The sequence below is a fragment of the Fukomys damarensis genome, unplaced genomic scaffold, assembly GCF_012274545.1.
Source record: "Fukomys damarensis isolate Sample0158 unplaced genomic scaffold, DMR_v1.0_HiC HiC_scaffold_1, whole genome shotgun sequence".
Lineage (NCBI taxonomy): Eukaryota > Metazoa > Chordata > Mammalia > Rodentia > Bathyergidae > Fukomys > Fukomys damarensis.
The window spans coordinates 25824116-25840740 of record NW_022900913.1 but is presented as its reverse complement, the minus strand read 5'-3'; the positions used below and the strand labels follow the sequence as shown (position 1 = coordinate 25840740).

Sequence of the window (16625 nt, the reverse complement as noted above, 5' to 3'; positions counted from 1 at the left end):
TGCTAATACTTGCTCTGTTTTCAAATGAGGAAACTGAGACTCACATAGGTTACATGACTTCCCTAGTTTTCTACTGCTTATAAATGGGATAGCTTCAATATCCTCCTTTTATTCTGGGGATTGAATCCAAGCCTGATTATTGGTAAATATTCATTCTACTACTGAGCTATAACTCTGCAATATATATATGTATATATATATATATGTGTGTGTGTGTGTGTGTGTGTGTGTGTGTGTGTGTCTGTCTGTCTGTCTGTCTGTCTTTTTAAAAAACAGATTCTTGACATATAGTTCAGGATGTCCTCAAACTCACTTTGTAGACCTAGCCATCCTCCTATCTCAGCCTCCCAAGCAAAAGGTTTTACAGGTGTGAGCCAGCACACCCAGGTATCCCCCCTTTTAGAAGTGATTTTTCATAACAACAAATGCCTACAGGAATTTGAACTGGGTTAATGATTGAAGAAAGCCTCAGAAAAATGAAATGAAAAAAAGAGGAAAGGTTTAAAATATAAGTTGGTATTTAAACATCAGAAGTAGTGGGTAGAACAGAGATTGGGCAAAGCAGGTGGAAGACAGGAAAAGGCCCATATAACCAGTTTTTTCTCTTTTGTATGTCTGCTCATCTCTGCAATGCCCCTTGCCTGTTTGTACATATTGTACTATTGTATCATGTTCTGGCATGATTGTTTTATTATGATCACTACATTATGATTAGGTAACCAGATACTCTCTGAAGGAAATATGTCTGTGAGTACATCAATTATGGAGGCCTCCACTCTTCTGGCAGGTCATCAGTTCTTCTGACTTTTGAGGAGGCAGCTCTTAAGAGGAAAACACCTGCTCCTTTTTAAGTCTGCCTCTGTGAGTCTGGAATATGATATAGATTTGAAGACTATGCCAAGTGATAGAGAAAAGAGTGCTATTTCTATACACAGGTAGGGAGGAACAATAAGAGGCGTCATCATGGAAGAAGACATTTTAGAGATGCAGCTGAAGATATGCAAAACAAATTATCTTGCCTTGCAATACCTTATTTTTCTTTTGTGATCTGAGAATCCATAGCAAATTTTTATTTCAATGTGTAAATTCAATGTTAGCTGACTTTTGCTATTCAATAGCAAATAGTAACACCCCTTGAAGTCATGGGAGTAGCAGTAATTTATTCTTCCCTTGTCTTTCTTTTCTTTCCCTTCCTTCCCCTTCTCTTTTCCCCCCTTTCCTCTCTCTTCTCTTCTCCTCCTTTCTCTCTGTTCCACTTTAATATGATTACTTTCTTGTTCTTCATACACTGCTAAATGCTTTTGGAGTGTGGCTATATGCCAGACACAATGTTAAGAACTTCATGCATAGTATCTCAGTTATTGCTCACACTAACTCTATACGTAGATATCATTATTATATTGTCTATATAATTGAAACTTTCAGAACTGGTAATCTAATTTCACAATGGCCCTATGTAATAAGTAATCACAGAACCTCAACACTTGTTTTGCACATGACTCTGTGAGAGTCAGGTACTCTAATCTAGGCTCAGTTTCTTTCAGCTGGTCTCACTTTTGTGACTAGTTCTGAGATGGCTAGGTGGCTCTGCTTACCTCATCTGAGGTTACTCACACATCTGGAATTTGGTTGCTCATTGGCTAGAATGAATGGGAGTTTTTCTCCACTCCATTTCCTCATCCTCCTGCACATCTTGTGGTATAGTAGAGGACAAAAGCAGTAAACATAGCCATTCTTATGACATGTCTAGAATCCTCCTGGGCAAAGCATATCAGTGTGAGCATAACAATTATATAACAATTATATATAATTATATAACAATTATACTCATTGGTGAGTGTGCACAGATACTTGGGAACAGTGGTGTGGTGCAGCTGCAGGTACATCCCAGCCAGTGATCCACCCCAGCCCCAGAGGCTTGGGCAAGTCCACCCAGCCTAGGCCCATCCAGGAAAGAGCTACAGAGGCACAAAAGCTTCAGTCAGAGGCCCTCCCCATAGCATTAGTGGTTTGAAGCCAGAAATTGGTTTACTGTTGAGCAGCAGAGAAAAGGTGCCTTGGTGCAAATTGAAGACCATTTGGTGAGCAAAATATTATCTCAATAAAGGCACAACAGGCTGCAATCTGTTCAAATGAGAAGACACAGAAAGAAATCCCAAAATTAGACTTCCAGATCACCTAAGGCATCCCCAAAAGGAAATGAGATGGAATCTCTTACTCAACCACCTGGACTCTCTGAACTGGCAAGAAAAGAGGATATGGAAAAAATGAAGTCACAAATTTCTCAAATAACATCAAAGATCGTGCCCATAGTGCAAGATATAATTAATAAATCTAGAGTGGACACAGGTAAAAAAAATTAGAGGAGCTGAGGAACATGATGGAAACCCAACATAGGAAACAAATGGAATCCATAAAACAGATACAAACAGATTTTCAGGAGATTAAAAACTCAAATGAAAGTTTACACAGAATGAACCAATGCAAAGATAGAATTTCAGATATTGAAGATAGGCTTGCAATTAGTGAACAGGAAAAGAAAAATTTCTTAAAAATAGTAAGAGACCATGAGAAATCAAGCCAACAGCTGCTAGATGGTACAAAGAAGAATAATATAAGACTGATTGGAGTCAATGAAGAAACAGGAGTGCTGATGACATAAAAATCTGTTCACGTAAGCAATGCCAGAAAACCTCCCAAGTAGGGGGAAACAATTTGACATACAGATAAGTGAGGCATAGAGGACTCAAACTAGCCATGATAAAAAAAAATCTACACATAGGCATATAATAGTTAAGATTCCAGAAACCCAACAGAAGAACAAAATTCTACAAGCAGTCAGAGAAAATAAACAAACCACACACAAAGGAAAACTTATCAGGATCATGGCAGACTTCTCAACACAAACCCTGAAGGTAGGGAGAGCTTGGAGTGATATATTTCAAGACCTAAAGGAAAAGAGCCTCCAACACAGATTTCTGTACCCTACAAAACTATCTTTCAAAACTGATGGAGAAGTAAGATATTTTCATGACAAAAAGCACCTGAGGAATTTCATGAATACCAAACCAGCACTCCAAAACATTTTAAACAATACCCTAGGAAATTACAATGAGAATAACAACCCCAGGAAGCCCAGCAGAAGGAATCCACAGGGACTGAGAAGAAATTAAATGCAAAGGAGGAGAATCCAATAAAAAGAAAAAGTCATGACAAGGAAAAGTCAACACAGATCAGTTATAGCCATCAGAGTTAATGGTCTCAATTGACAAATCAAAATAAATAGATTGGCAGAATGGGTCAAGACACAAGATCCAACAATATGCTCTCTAAAAGAAACACATTTAATTAAAAAAGAAACTCATAAACTGATAGCTAAAGGGTGGAATACAATATTTCAAATGACAGGAACCTGGCAAAAAGCAGGAGTAGCTAGCTATCCTCTTGGCAGATCAGATGGATTTCAAACCAACACTGATTAAGAGAGACAGAGAAGGACACTACATCCTTTTAAAGGGAATAGTCCAAGAGGAAGAAATGACAATCATAAATATATATTCAAACATGAGTGTGCTATATAAAACTATATAAACTATATAAAACAAATACTAATTGGACATGAAAAATCCAATAAGTAATAACACAATAGTAATGGGGGACCTCAATATCCCACTGTCACAAATAGATAGATCAAGTAGACAGAAAATAAACAACAAAATACTAGAACTCAATCAAACTCTTGAACAAATGAATTTAACAGATGTTTACAGTGTTCCACCACACAAACTCAGAATACACATTCTTCTCAGCTGCACATTGGTCATTCTCCAAAACAGATCACATACTCATTCATAGAACATGTCTAAGTGCAAAAACATGGAAGTGATCCCCTATATATTATCAGACCATAATGCAATGAAATTGGAGATCATTACTAAACGAAACCACAAGAATTTCAAAAACATGTAGAAATTTAACACACTACCAAATGACCAATGGGTCACAGAGCATATTAAAGAAGAAATCAGACAGTTCCTACAATTAAATGTCAATGACAATACAACATATTGGAATATATGGGACACAATGAAAGCAGTCTTAATAGTGAAATTCATAGCACTGAATATACCTATTAGGAAAACAGAACAAGCTCAATTAAACAACCTGATGCTGAACCTCAAGCTTCTAGAAAAAGAAGAGCAAGAAAACTCAAATCTCATACAACAGAGGAAGTTGTAGTGATCAGAGCAGAAATCAATGCAATGGAGACTAAGAGAATGATACAAAAATCAATGAAGCCAAGAGGTTGTGCTTTGAAAAGATAAACAAAATTGACAAATTCCAAACTTATCCAAAAAAAGAAAGAAAAGGCCCAAATCCGTGCAATTAGGAATGAAAAGGGTGAAAATAAACAAAATTGACAAATCCTTAGCCAAACTTATCCAAAAAAAGAAAGAAAAGGCCCAAATCCGTGCAATTAGGAATGAAAAGGGTGAAATTACATGGACCCAGCAGAAATCCAGAGGATCATCGATACCTACTTTGAGAACCTATATGCCAATAAGATGGAAAATACAGCAGACATGAGCAGATTCCTAGATTCACATGAACTACCAAAGTTGAACAAAGATGATCCAAGAATTCTAAATGACCCAATATCAATCAATGGATTTGAAAATGTAATTAAAAACCTGCCAACTAAGAAAAGCCCAGGCCCTGATGGCTTCACTGCTGAATTCTATAGGACATTTAGAGAGGAATTACTACCACTACTGTTTAAACTCCAGTGAAATTGAAAGAAAAGCAATACTCACAAACTCATTCCTGGAAGCAAGCATCACCTTGATCTCCAAAGCAGAGAAAGACCCAACCAAAAAAGAGAACTATAGGTCAATCTCACTAATGAACATAGATGCAAAAATCTTAAATATACTGGCAAATAGAATGCAGAAGATCATCAAGATCATACATCCTGACCAAGTGGGATTCATCCCAAGGATGCAGGGATGGTTCAACATAGGCAAATCAATAAATTTAGTACACTATACGATCATCTCAATAGATGCAGAAAAAACACTCAACAAAATCCAAATGCATTCATCATAAAAACCCTACAGGAAATTGGAATAGATGGTCTCTACCTCAATCTGATAAAAAGCCATCTATGAAAAACCAGCAGTCATACTAAATGGTCAAAAACTGAAATCATGCTAAAATCAGGAAAAAGACAAGAATGTCCACTTTCACCACTCCTGTTCAATATAGTTCTGGAAACATTAGACACAGCAATTAGACAAGAGAAAGAAATAAAAGGAATAAAGATGTGAAATGAAGAAGTCAAATTGTCATTATTTGCAGATGACATACTCTCTCTCTCTCTCGCTTTCTCTCTCTCTCTCCCTCTTTCTCTCTCTCTAAAAGAAAACCCCAAGAATTCCACAAAATGTCTTCTGGACTTAACAGCCAAATTCAATACAGTAGCAGGATACAAGGTCAACACACAAAAATCAATAGGTTTTCTGCACATGAAAAACAGATTCACTGAGAAAGAAATGGGGCAATCAATTCCTTTCACAATAGCATCCAGAAAATTGAAATACCTAGGCATCATCCTAATGAAAGAAATCAGAGACCTCTACCCTGAAAACTACAGCACTCTGCAAAAAGAGATTGATGAGGATATCAGAAAATGGAAAGAAATCCCTTGTTCCTGGGTAAGAATCAGCATAGTGAAAATGTCCATATTTCTAAAACCGCTATATAGATTCAATGCAATCCCAATTGAAATCCCAGTAGCATACTTCTCAGACTGAGAAAACAATCTAAAAATTCATTTGGAACAAGAAGAGACCTAGAATAGTAAAACCAGTTCTAAGCAATAAAGAGAAGTTAGGGGTGTTCCACAATCCCCAACCTGAAAGTATAGTACCAAGCTACTATGATAAAAGCAGCATGTCACTGGCAAAGAAACAGACCTGAGCACCAGTGGAACAGATTAGAAGATGCAGAAACAAGTCCAGAAACACTCAGCTCCCTCATCTTCAACAAAGGAGCCAAACACCCTCACTGGAGGAAAAATAACCTCTTTAATAAATGGTTCTCAAAAAACTGGGTTTCAACTTGCCACAGATTAAAATTAGACCTATATCTCTCACCATGCACTAAACTAAAATCCAAGTGGATTAAAGATCTAAATATTAAAATATAAACACTAAATCAGCTGGAGAGAAGTTAGATAAAACTCTTGAAGACATTGGTGTAGGAAAAGATTGTATGAACAAAACCTCAGTTTTCCATGAGTTGGCATGAACAATCAACAAGCGGGATATCTTCTTATTAAGAAGCTTCTGCACAGCAAGAGAAATGACCAACAATGTGAAGAGACAGCCCACAATATGGGAAACAAATTTTCAGCAGCTCTTCCTTAGCCAAAGATCTACTATGTAGAATATATAAAGAACTTAAAAAATCAGACCTTCCAAATTAAAAAACCCAATCCAAAAATGGGCTTCTGAAATGAACAGACATTTCTCAATGAAGTAGATATAGGAAATAAACATGAAAAAATGTTCCACATCATTGGTTATTTGAGAAATGCAAATGAAAACAAGGCTGAGATTCCACCTCACCCCAGAAAGAATGGCTCCTATTATGAAATCAACCAATAACAAATGCTGGCAGGACTGTGAGGAAAGAGGAACCCAGCTCCAGTGCTGGTGTGAGTGTAGACTGGTAGAACCACTGTGGAAAGAAGTATGGAGACACCTCAAAGAAATAGGATTGGAAGTCCCATTTAACCCAGCTATTCCCCTGCTGGGTATTTTCCCTAAAGAATTAAAAGAATCATACTATAGTAATAAATATTCACCCATGTTCATAGCAGCACAATTTGTAATAGCAAAAACTTGGAAGCAGCCTAATTGCCCATCAACTGGAGACTGGATAAAGAAAATGTGGTTTTTAAATAAAATGGAATACTACTCAGCCATAGAAATGATAAACCAGAGACATTTATAGCTAAATGGATGCATATTTAGGCAATACTGTTAAGTGATAAAAATAGGACACATATGTGTAAATACTGAATAGTTTAGTGTGAGAAACTGAAATTGTAAATAAGGAATAAAATGTATAATAGATAATGTGAAATTGGAAGAAAAGGGACAAAGAGGAAAGGGAAATGGGAGGGGTAGTGGAAAGGAATGAAATCAATATGAGAAAATGAAAAATAATGGAAACTGTGTCTTTGTAGGTTGGGAGGGAGGGAGGTCTTGAAGGGAGGGCAGGGGAATGGGGAAAAAATAAGAACCAAGATTGCTTATACAAAGGTACAAATTTCCAACAATGAACATCATTATATTTTATACGTTCAATGTACTAATTAAATTAATAGAAGTTAAAAAATAAAAAATAAATTAAAATAAAAACAAAGTTATATAGCCAATGGCCTAGAAAAGTGAAAAATTGGATTGTTAATTTGATGAAAATGCCATAATGGGGAAACTCATATCAAGCTCTCATTCTTTGACCTCTCAATTAATGGAATTATTGTGCAATAATTATTTATTATTCTTTGCCTAATTTCCTCAAAGAAGGGATAAATCCTGGACCAGAGGTTTTAAGGTTGAAAAGTCTAGTCATCTCTTATGAAGAATCTTTCCATACTAATGATTTCAAAAATTTATTTTGCTTCTTTACAAGTGCATTTTTGTATCACAGGATTATGATGACTCACCAAATTCCAAGTTGAAGAATTTTTCTTGGAGCAAAGAATCTAGAGGATGGAGACATCTCTCCAAAACCAGATGTGGTGATACACGCCTGTAATCCCAGCACCCTGGGAGACTGAGGCAAGAGAACTGAAAATTCAAACTTGATGCTTAAATAAATTGGAAAGAATTGAAATAATCCCCTGCATACTGTCAGATTATTGTGGAATGAAACAAGAATCAATAGCAAAAGAAACCACAGAAACTGGAAACACATGGAGATTAAGTAAGACATCATTGAATAATCAACGGGTCACAGAAAAATCAGGGTAGAAATGAAAGCATTCTTAAAATCAAATGACAGTAGAAGTATAACATAGCAAAGCCTAAGGGACACAATGAAAGCAGTTCTAAGAAATTTATAACTTTGAATGCATATATGAAATGAATAGACCCTGTTGTGGCTTTATCTAGACATTTTCCCAGAGCCTCATTTGCTCATAGGTGGGGAGTGACAAAAGTGACTGGATTAGGCTATATCATGTTGGAATTAAGAATGTGATGCTGGGATTAAGAGTGTCCCAACCTGAGTGTGAGTGGCACCACCCACACGAAAGTTAGCCTAGATGGAATACAAAGTAAAAGAAAAAAGTGGCTCCATATTGAGCTGAATACACATCTGCTGTGTGACCCCTACCCCAGGCTGTTAACCGCATGTTCTGCTTCTGTAACCTCGCTTGCTCACATTCTGTAGATGAGGTCAAACAGCTTCAAGGTCAATTGCAGAGACTTGTCTGAAATAGACCGGCCAAATGTACAAACACCACCTGCAGACAAGACGAGAAGCCCAGCCCAAGGTTACATGCTTATAACAAGCCCAAGGTTACATGCTTGTTGAGCCCTATAGAAGCCCTGCTTTTTTGTGATTTGGGGCTCCACTCCCTTTGAGATTGGGGTCCAAATGTGTGAATAAGGTTCTCCTAGTCCTCTGGATTTTCTGTCTCCATGCAAGTTATTCTCATTTGGTCTAACACAAAGGGGTAGAAAGAACCTGTTACTAGTTTGCTGCTTTGCCATGAACTATTTCTCCAGTGCAGTGTTCCTCTACCATACCACCCTGTCTTGGAGCCAGCCAGATGAAACCTCTACAAACTGTAAGCCAAAATAAACCTTTCCTCCTTTTACTTTGGGTGCCAGGTATTTTGTCTCAGCAAGAAAAGTAACTAAGACAGATTTTGGTACCAGGAGTGTGGTTGCTGCTGTGACTATAACTGACCATGTACTTTAGGAGCCTTTAGAGCTAGTTTGCAGGAAGAATTTGCAAAGCTTTGGAGATGCCAGATGAAGAAGCAGCCCTGGAATGTTTTAAGCTGCACTTGGTGGCAGATTTTAGTTGGAGTCCAGAAGGCTAGAATGCTGACAGAAATGTTTCTTCTTCCAGGCACAGGAAGTTTCTGTTGGGAAAGACTGCTTTTGCTGCTGGACTCAATACCATGTGTGTTATGCTTTGGCAGAAAGTTTGTCTGCATTTTGCTCATATCCAGAAACTTGCTTGAGACTGAGCTAAAGGGTAGTGCACTAATTAACCTTGCAGAAGAAATTTCAAGACAGTCTAATGTTGAGGCAATGGCATCACTACTGTTGGGAGCTTTTAGACAGATCTATGTTAAGAATCAAGAGCAATGACCCCACCAGGATGATTTAAAACATTTTGAGTTGGCCAGAAAAGAAGCTTCAATAATGTCATGGCCTACAAAGATGCCTGAAGATAACTTGGTTTCAGAAAAGGAGCAGGATGGAGAAAAGATCGCTTGAAGACATCAGAAGAACCAGCATGACTGCACCCTTTTCAACCTCAAAATTGCAAAGGTGAGAGAGTCTTTGCTTTGGAAAGAGAGTCCCAGAGCACCATGTTATAGAATGTAGCAATGTAGCAATGTAGAGAATTTATTCCTTGAGAGTGGATTCATAGTACCCCAAAATCCAGGCACTCATCCCCTATAAACCAAGCGAGATATTAATCCAAGGAAGCCTGGGATTAAGAGAGCCCCACCCTGGTGTGGGTGGTAATACATAGAAGGTGGGTAGCCCAAATGAACAGTGTAATGATGAATCTGCAGTCCCAAGAAAACAAAAACAATCCAAATCTAAAACTAATGGAAGAAAATAAATTATAAGATCAGGGTGAAAATTAATGGAATTGATACAAACATACAAAGGATCAATGAATCAAAGGGTTGGTTCTTTGAAAGGATGGGAAGAGATATGGGAATTAGGGAAGAGGGTAGGAAGAGTAAGAAAGGTCAAGATGTGATATGTATACATATAAATTCTCTCATGATGAATGTATTTACTCCATGTCATAAGCATATACTAATAAAAATGTTTTGGGTTAGTGGTGAGAAAGTTGGAGTCCAGCCTGGACAACCTAGCAACTTAATAAAAGTCTGTCTCAAAAAAAAAGAAAGAAAACAAACACATTTTCAGTATAAAGTACAGTGAACCCTTGAATTACAATTGACCTGACATATGAACAACTTGCTTTATGACCCGAATTTTAGTTTTTTGTTTGTTTGTTTTTGTTTTTTGAGTCAAGGTCTCACTATGTAGTTGAGACTGACCTGTAACTCACTGTGTAGCCCAGGCTGGTCTCGAATTTACAGTGATCCTCCTGCCTCAGCCTCGCCAGTGCTGGGATTACAGGCATGCACCACCACACCTGGGAAGAATTTTAGTTTTAACTTAAGAATAAAGTCTTGAGTAATGACCAGAATGCTAGCTGTTTGTGTTTCCAGATGGTCTCAAATATAGATTTAACTTTTAAAGAGTTCTGGAAAGAACATTACAACATCCTTTCCTGTGTGGGGTTAATTGAGAAATGCTGGGCCTATGTCTATCTAAGGACATCGACATCTGCCTCTATATAGAAGAGAGACTTTGAAGGCTGTGTAGAGGAGCCTCAGCCTTCAATTGACCAACTTGAGTTACAACCAGCCCTCCCAAACAAATTGAGTTTGTAAATCAAGGGTCCACTGTATTTATAGATCCTTACATAATATTGGCTGTATTGGAATATATATATATTAATAATTATAATATATATGCTATGTGTATATAGTAAAGAGACATCTACATTAAGTCCACGTGTTTAGATTAATTTATATTAACCTAGTGGTATCTGTATATACATTGAAAATAGTGGTACCTATATGGAGATGTTATTTATGTATTTTAAAGATAGTGCATTTTGTGCATATAGATTGTCAGATTCTTTGCAATGATTCTGAGCCTTATGCTAGGTAAAAACATATACACATCTGCCTCCTAGCCTTACTAATATATAATTTATTATTACATATTTTTCAAAATACCTTATAATAAATGTAGGCTAAAGTTGTAAAGGGAGTCTATGGGAACTGTGATTGCCTTTCAAGAAGGGCAAGAAGTGACCACCTCCTTGCTCTCCACAAATAGTTTTGCGTACTGGTGAAAGATCTCATTGTTAAACCAAGGATTTAAGCTTAAAATTCTCCTTGCAGTCTTCTTGTATCATATGGTCTTTAAAATGTGCTGTCTTCTAGTTAACACATATTTTGCTTATTTCCACTTTGAGCAAGGTTTTACATAAAATACCTTCGGTCTCATTCCATTTGTGTTGCTGTAACAAAAATTCACAGGCTGAATAAATTATTAAAAATAGAAATTTATTTCTCACAGTTATGTAGGATGAGAAATTCAAGATCAAAATGTCAGCAAGCATCTGACACTTCTTAAAATGAATTCTAGTTAGATATTTGGGAAGATGAAAATTGTGGCATTGATGTTACTTGGGATATGAAAAGAAACATTTCTGTTGTTTTTAGTCAATTATTATACATGTATGAGATGCCAGATACCATATGGTGAGAACCCAAGGATGAATGGAAATACTTCTGAATATTCTTTGGAGAGATAGATAGATAGATAGATAGATAGATAGATAGATAGATAGATAGAATTTAAGTATATCATAACTTTCATTGTTGCTAATAAGGGAAATTTTAGCATGCAATTAAATATGTAACAATTATGGATCATCTTATAAGGGGCCTATGAACTAAATAATAGCCAATAGAAAAAATACAAGGAGCATTTATAGCTATAGTAGATCCTTGACTTATATACTCAGTCAGTTCCTGAGTGCTGGTTAAAACTCAAGTTGGTTGTAAGTCGGTACAGCTAAGATCTGGATATTTAACTAGGTTCTTGCTACAGATAACAAGAGGTAGATGAATCTTCCATTAACCTGATTAGCACAAGTTTATATGTCTGGCTAGTTGTAGCTTGAGGGTCTTCTGTACTTTGAAAGGGTTACAAAAAAAGTAATAATGCTACCTTTATGGATTTTGTGTTGAAATTTTTTGATATCTAAATGCAAACTTTCTCTTTAATGTGGATTTGATTATCCATTCAGTTAATTATATAATAAATTAATTGGTGATGTAAAAATACCTTGATTAATATATAAAAATATATTTATTGAATATTCTATATAGACTGAGTGTTGCTAGGCGATGTAATTTGTATAAATAAAATCTAAATTTTTTTCTTTTAAATTATCTCCTTAAGGAAACAATAAATATGCACATAAAATTATAAGAAGACAATAAGCGGTGATTAAAGGAATACTATTTCATATAATCATTACTTGGGTAAGGCATTGATTAGTGTGAGTTCAAGTAGTTCAATTTGCAGTTTCCGATAGAGTTATTAAATTAGTATTCCAGTATCTTCCTGGACTAGTAATTTGGTTAAAGGTCACATTCCTCCTGCCACATATTAGAAATTCCATCATAATTTTTATTTGAACGTTTCCCTCCCTTTTCCAATAATATAATTCCACTCTAGCCACCCACTAGAGAACACAACACAGGATTCTTTTGTGTGTTGATGATATTTTGAGAACAAAAGAACATGACACATGCAATTAAACTGAATATCTGGATGTCTGTATGATGCTGTAATGTGCTCTTTAGACAAGAATTGCATGCATCTGTCTTGGTAGTTACTGTACCAATCCAGGAGTGAAGAAATCCTTGGACTGTAAAGCCATTTAAAGCCAGCATCCTTAGTAGAATTCTTGTTTTTTGTTTTGTTTTGTTTTGTTTTTGGTACCAGGGATCAAACTTGGGTCCTTGCGATTGTGTGGCAGGTGGTGGAACCACTGAGCTAAATCCCCAGCCCTAGAATTCTGTCGTTGAAAGGGAAAAAGAACTTAAGAATGGTGTGTGTGTGCGTGTGTGTGTGTCTGTGTGTCTGTGTGTCTGTGTCTGTGTGTGTCTGTGTGTTTCTGTATCTGCCACACAGTGGAAGTAGTGCAAATTTTATAGATACAATAACAGTTTCAAAGAGCTCTTTCCCAATAACATTGAATAGAGGAAAAAGTATCTTTTGTCTTTCACATTATCTCAGAGAGAAGGAGTGCCCAAACTTTTATCTTGTGCCCAAAAAACCAACTCTATGTCCAAAACAACGCCTTTTATTCACCTGCCTGGGCCTGACTGTACTAAGGAACCATACCAAAATCCAAAAGGTTTAAAACAGCAAAGTACTTATTCTCACTGTATATCTACCATGGATGACCAGAGGACTTTACAGCACCAAACTATTGTTTCTGTTCTGGTATCTAGGTTGACAAAGCAGCCATCATCTGTAACATTGCTGGTGAAAATTGAAGAAGAGAAAACAAAAAACAAAAGACCTCTTTAGGGTCTTGCATCTGAATCTCTGGCTAGGAAGTAACACAAACTGATTGTCAGTTTAGGAATTAATCAAATTTAGGGAAATAGAATTCCATTGATATAAACACAAAGTCTTATATTTAGGGACTCAAATTTACTTAGCTAGGAAGAGGATGAGTGCAAAAGAGTCTGAGGGCTCAATATAATTGGGCTGACAGTATTATAAGGCAGCCAAAGGAGCTAAGCTAATTGATTTCAGTGTGTAACACTACCATCATAGCAAAAAAGGCAATAGTCTGTAATAGCCCTGCTATACTTCCTGCTAGTTATATCACTGTACAAGTACCTATTCAGATTTGGTATTGTACTAGAAGAGAGAGAGAGGTTTGTAGTATGCAATGAGTCCAGATGAAAATGAACAGAATTGTTAAGGGTCAGGAAAGCTGTAATATGTGAAATGGTTGAGAAACTATGTCTGTTTCACCTAAGTCAGAGAAGACACAGAGGTGAAACTCTAGCTGCCTCTAAGAATGTGGAAGAGGCATTCAGTTGAGTCCTTTGCAAAGAGGGTAGAATGACAACCACAAATGGAAATAAGTTCACAAGAGCAGAATTTCAATTCAGTGTGGAAAACTGAAATGAGGAGAACTGTCCAACAATAGCATGGCCTGTAGGATAAGGTTCCTATCTTTATGAAAGGTTCCTATTGAATATAATCTGTTAATAGAATAAATTCTAATTGTCTCTTATTTTTATTCTTATATAATTGGCTACTGTTTTGTGCAATTAGGATGCTATTTGGATGTTATTTGGAGATTTTGAGGCTGATAATTGGTCTTTGAAAAATGTTTTTTATAAACAATGAATTTTTGAAACTCTTTTTTACTGACTACTAAACAATCCATAATGGAAGTAATACTGACCTGAGTTGGCAATTTAGTTATTTATTATTTCTGAGTGTGAAAGTATGATAATAGTAATGCTGTGAAGATGACTGAATTAATCCAGTTTATGCGCACAAAGAACTTTTCAGAGTAGTGGCATAGAACAGGCACCTAAAACATTGGGCTATTATATTACTAATTCTTTCTTTGGCTTTTGCTTCACTAACTAAAGCTAATGGTGTTTAGTAATGACTTTCAGCTTGCAAGTCTCAGTTCCCTTTCACTGTTCCTCCTGAGTTACTTTAGGTTCCACTGTCAAGTCAAGAGTATCAATGATGTTTGTAATACAGGATCTCGCTATGTTGTCCAGGCTATCCTTGAACTCACTATGTAGCCAAGGCTGGCCTTGAACTCACAGTGATCCTCTTGCCTTACCTTTCTGAGTGCTGAAATTACAGGTGTATGGTTACACTCTCAAGAAGAATATAGCTGAGTTAAAAGAATTTATTAAAATTCATTTATTTTCTTCACCCACAAAGTTCTACAATCAAGTTTTCTGATAAGCTCTGGGGCTCTCGCTGGTTGTGTGCCCATCATATTGCAGCAGCCAGCTGAGCAGCTCATTTTTGAACAGTTGCTCTTCTTGCTTGTACACATTTCAGACATTTGGAACCATGAGTCAACTCGGTTGCACATGTCTTTCCTTGCAATTGGAGACTTTTTAGTTCTTTTTGTCAATTACCTAGAATATGAGACTTAGATAATTCTTTTAACTTTCTCTTTCCATTAACCACAGAAAATGTCAAAGAAGTATCACCTAAAACTCTGTGGAGGAAAACAAGCTTTTGAAACAATGACATTTATAAGCACTGAAATCTCTGCTTTTTATTGGCCCATTTTTTTCATTGGCCTTCACCAAAAGAATTGTTATACAGTAAAGTCTGTTGGAAACAGTTGGCTTTAAAAAAATCTGTGTTAGGTTAAAATGTGAAAAGTAAAAATGTATGATTGTCTCATTTTCAGTGCTCTGCTTCAGGCACTAGAAAGACACATTTCTGCATGTGGATGACTGGCTTACACCCATGTCTTTCCCATTTTTCTGCTCAGGTACCAACTTGTATTTAGTTCTAATTGCGTCCAAACTGATGGCTTTGCACCTAAGGTTTGCAAGGAATTGATTATCTACCTCTCCACAGGGACCTATGAAGTCTAACTGCATTGTGATATGGAGACGCATGAGGTCTTTGGAATTTATGAGTCATAGCAATCAAATCTGGAAACAGTCTTGTAGCACTCTTTCTGGAAGCATATTATGAAGCATTCATTTCATGGTTATAGCTCTTCCCTAGTGCCAGTTTGTAATTTAGTTAAGAAAGTGTTCACGTAGCCATTGTATGAGGAAAGTTATGCTGGCAACACTTCAGTATTACAGGCATTTATTACCAAACTGAGCAAAACATTTCCATAAATGTCCAAGCCTTTTTTCTTTAGTACAGTCCTCAAAGGGCTTGTTTCACATGACTACACCAGTCACACATTCACTAACATTCCCTTGACTAATCGGTACTAAAGTGATGATGGGGGCATGTTTTCAGGGTTTTCTCAAGGAGGGATTTACATTCATTTGCAGATGGATTTCTTAATTTTCTTTAGCAAATCTGGCTACCATATTAGTATACATAACTCAGTTACCTTTTAGAATGGGAGAAGATTAAGACATTTAGATTTCTCCATATAGACATTTTTCTCTGCTAGACTGAATTACTGGAGAGAAAGGTAACTTAATATTAATAACTTTCATATGTAAGTCATTGAAAACATTATGGCTTTCTTTCTTAAATTGAAAATGAGGCTGGTAACACTACTATCACATAGACTTGTTTTGAAGTTGAAGTTCCAGCAGACTGTGCTCTAAGCTTGCAACTCAGTGCTGTGGCACAGCAAGGTGACCTTGTGAGACAGGAGGTGTAATGTTACCTATACTTTACGAGTAAGGATATTAAAACTCCCAGAAGATTAACAGGGACTTCCTTATAGTTCTATAGCTGATGTGTGGTTGAAAGTAGGGCTTCAATCAGATATTCCTAACTTCTAATCCAGTGCTTGTTCACAACAGGAAGGCCAAGAGGAATTAAATAGGTGGATTGCGCTACAGTTTCCACTGTCTTAAGTAGTGTTTCTTTTATTTAATTGGGTTTATTGGTACATTTTAGGTATACAGTACAATTACATTCATTATTGGGATCTTGTACCTTTACATGACAGATCTTGGTTCTTAATCTTCACTGTTCACTGTAATCATTTGTAAAATT

General features: G+C 36.5%; 1 long non-coding RNA gene across 3 annotated transcripts in view; it reads left to right on the top strand.

The window, feature by feature from the left end:
- The window catches only part of LOC104850676, a 392307-nt gene that overhangs the window by 39804 nt on the left and 335878 nt on the right, over positions 1-16625 (top strand). Inside the window, exon 3 of one of the 3 annotated variants that reach the window (XR_004515226.1) lies at positions 7720-8831. The exons of the other annotated variants lie outside the window; for them this stretch is intronic. This is a non-coding gene — a long non-coding RNA (uncharacterized LOC104850676). Of the gene's footprint in view, positions 1-7719; positions 8832-16625 lie in introns of those variants that run through there. 3 annotated transcript variants of the gene reach the window in all.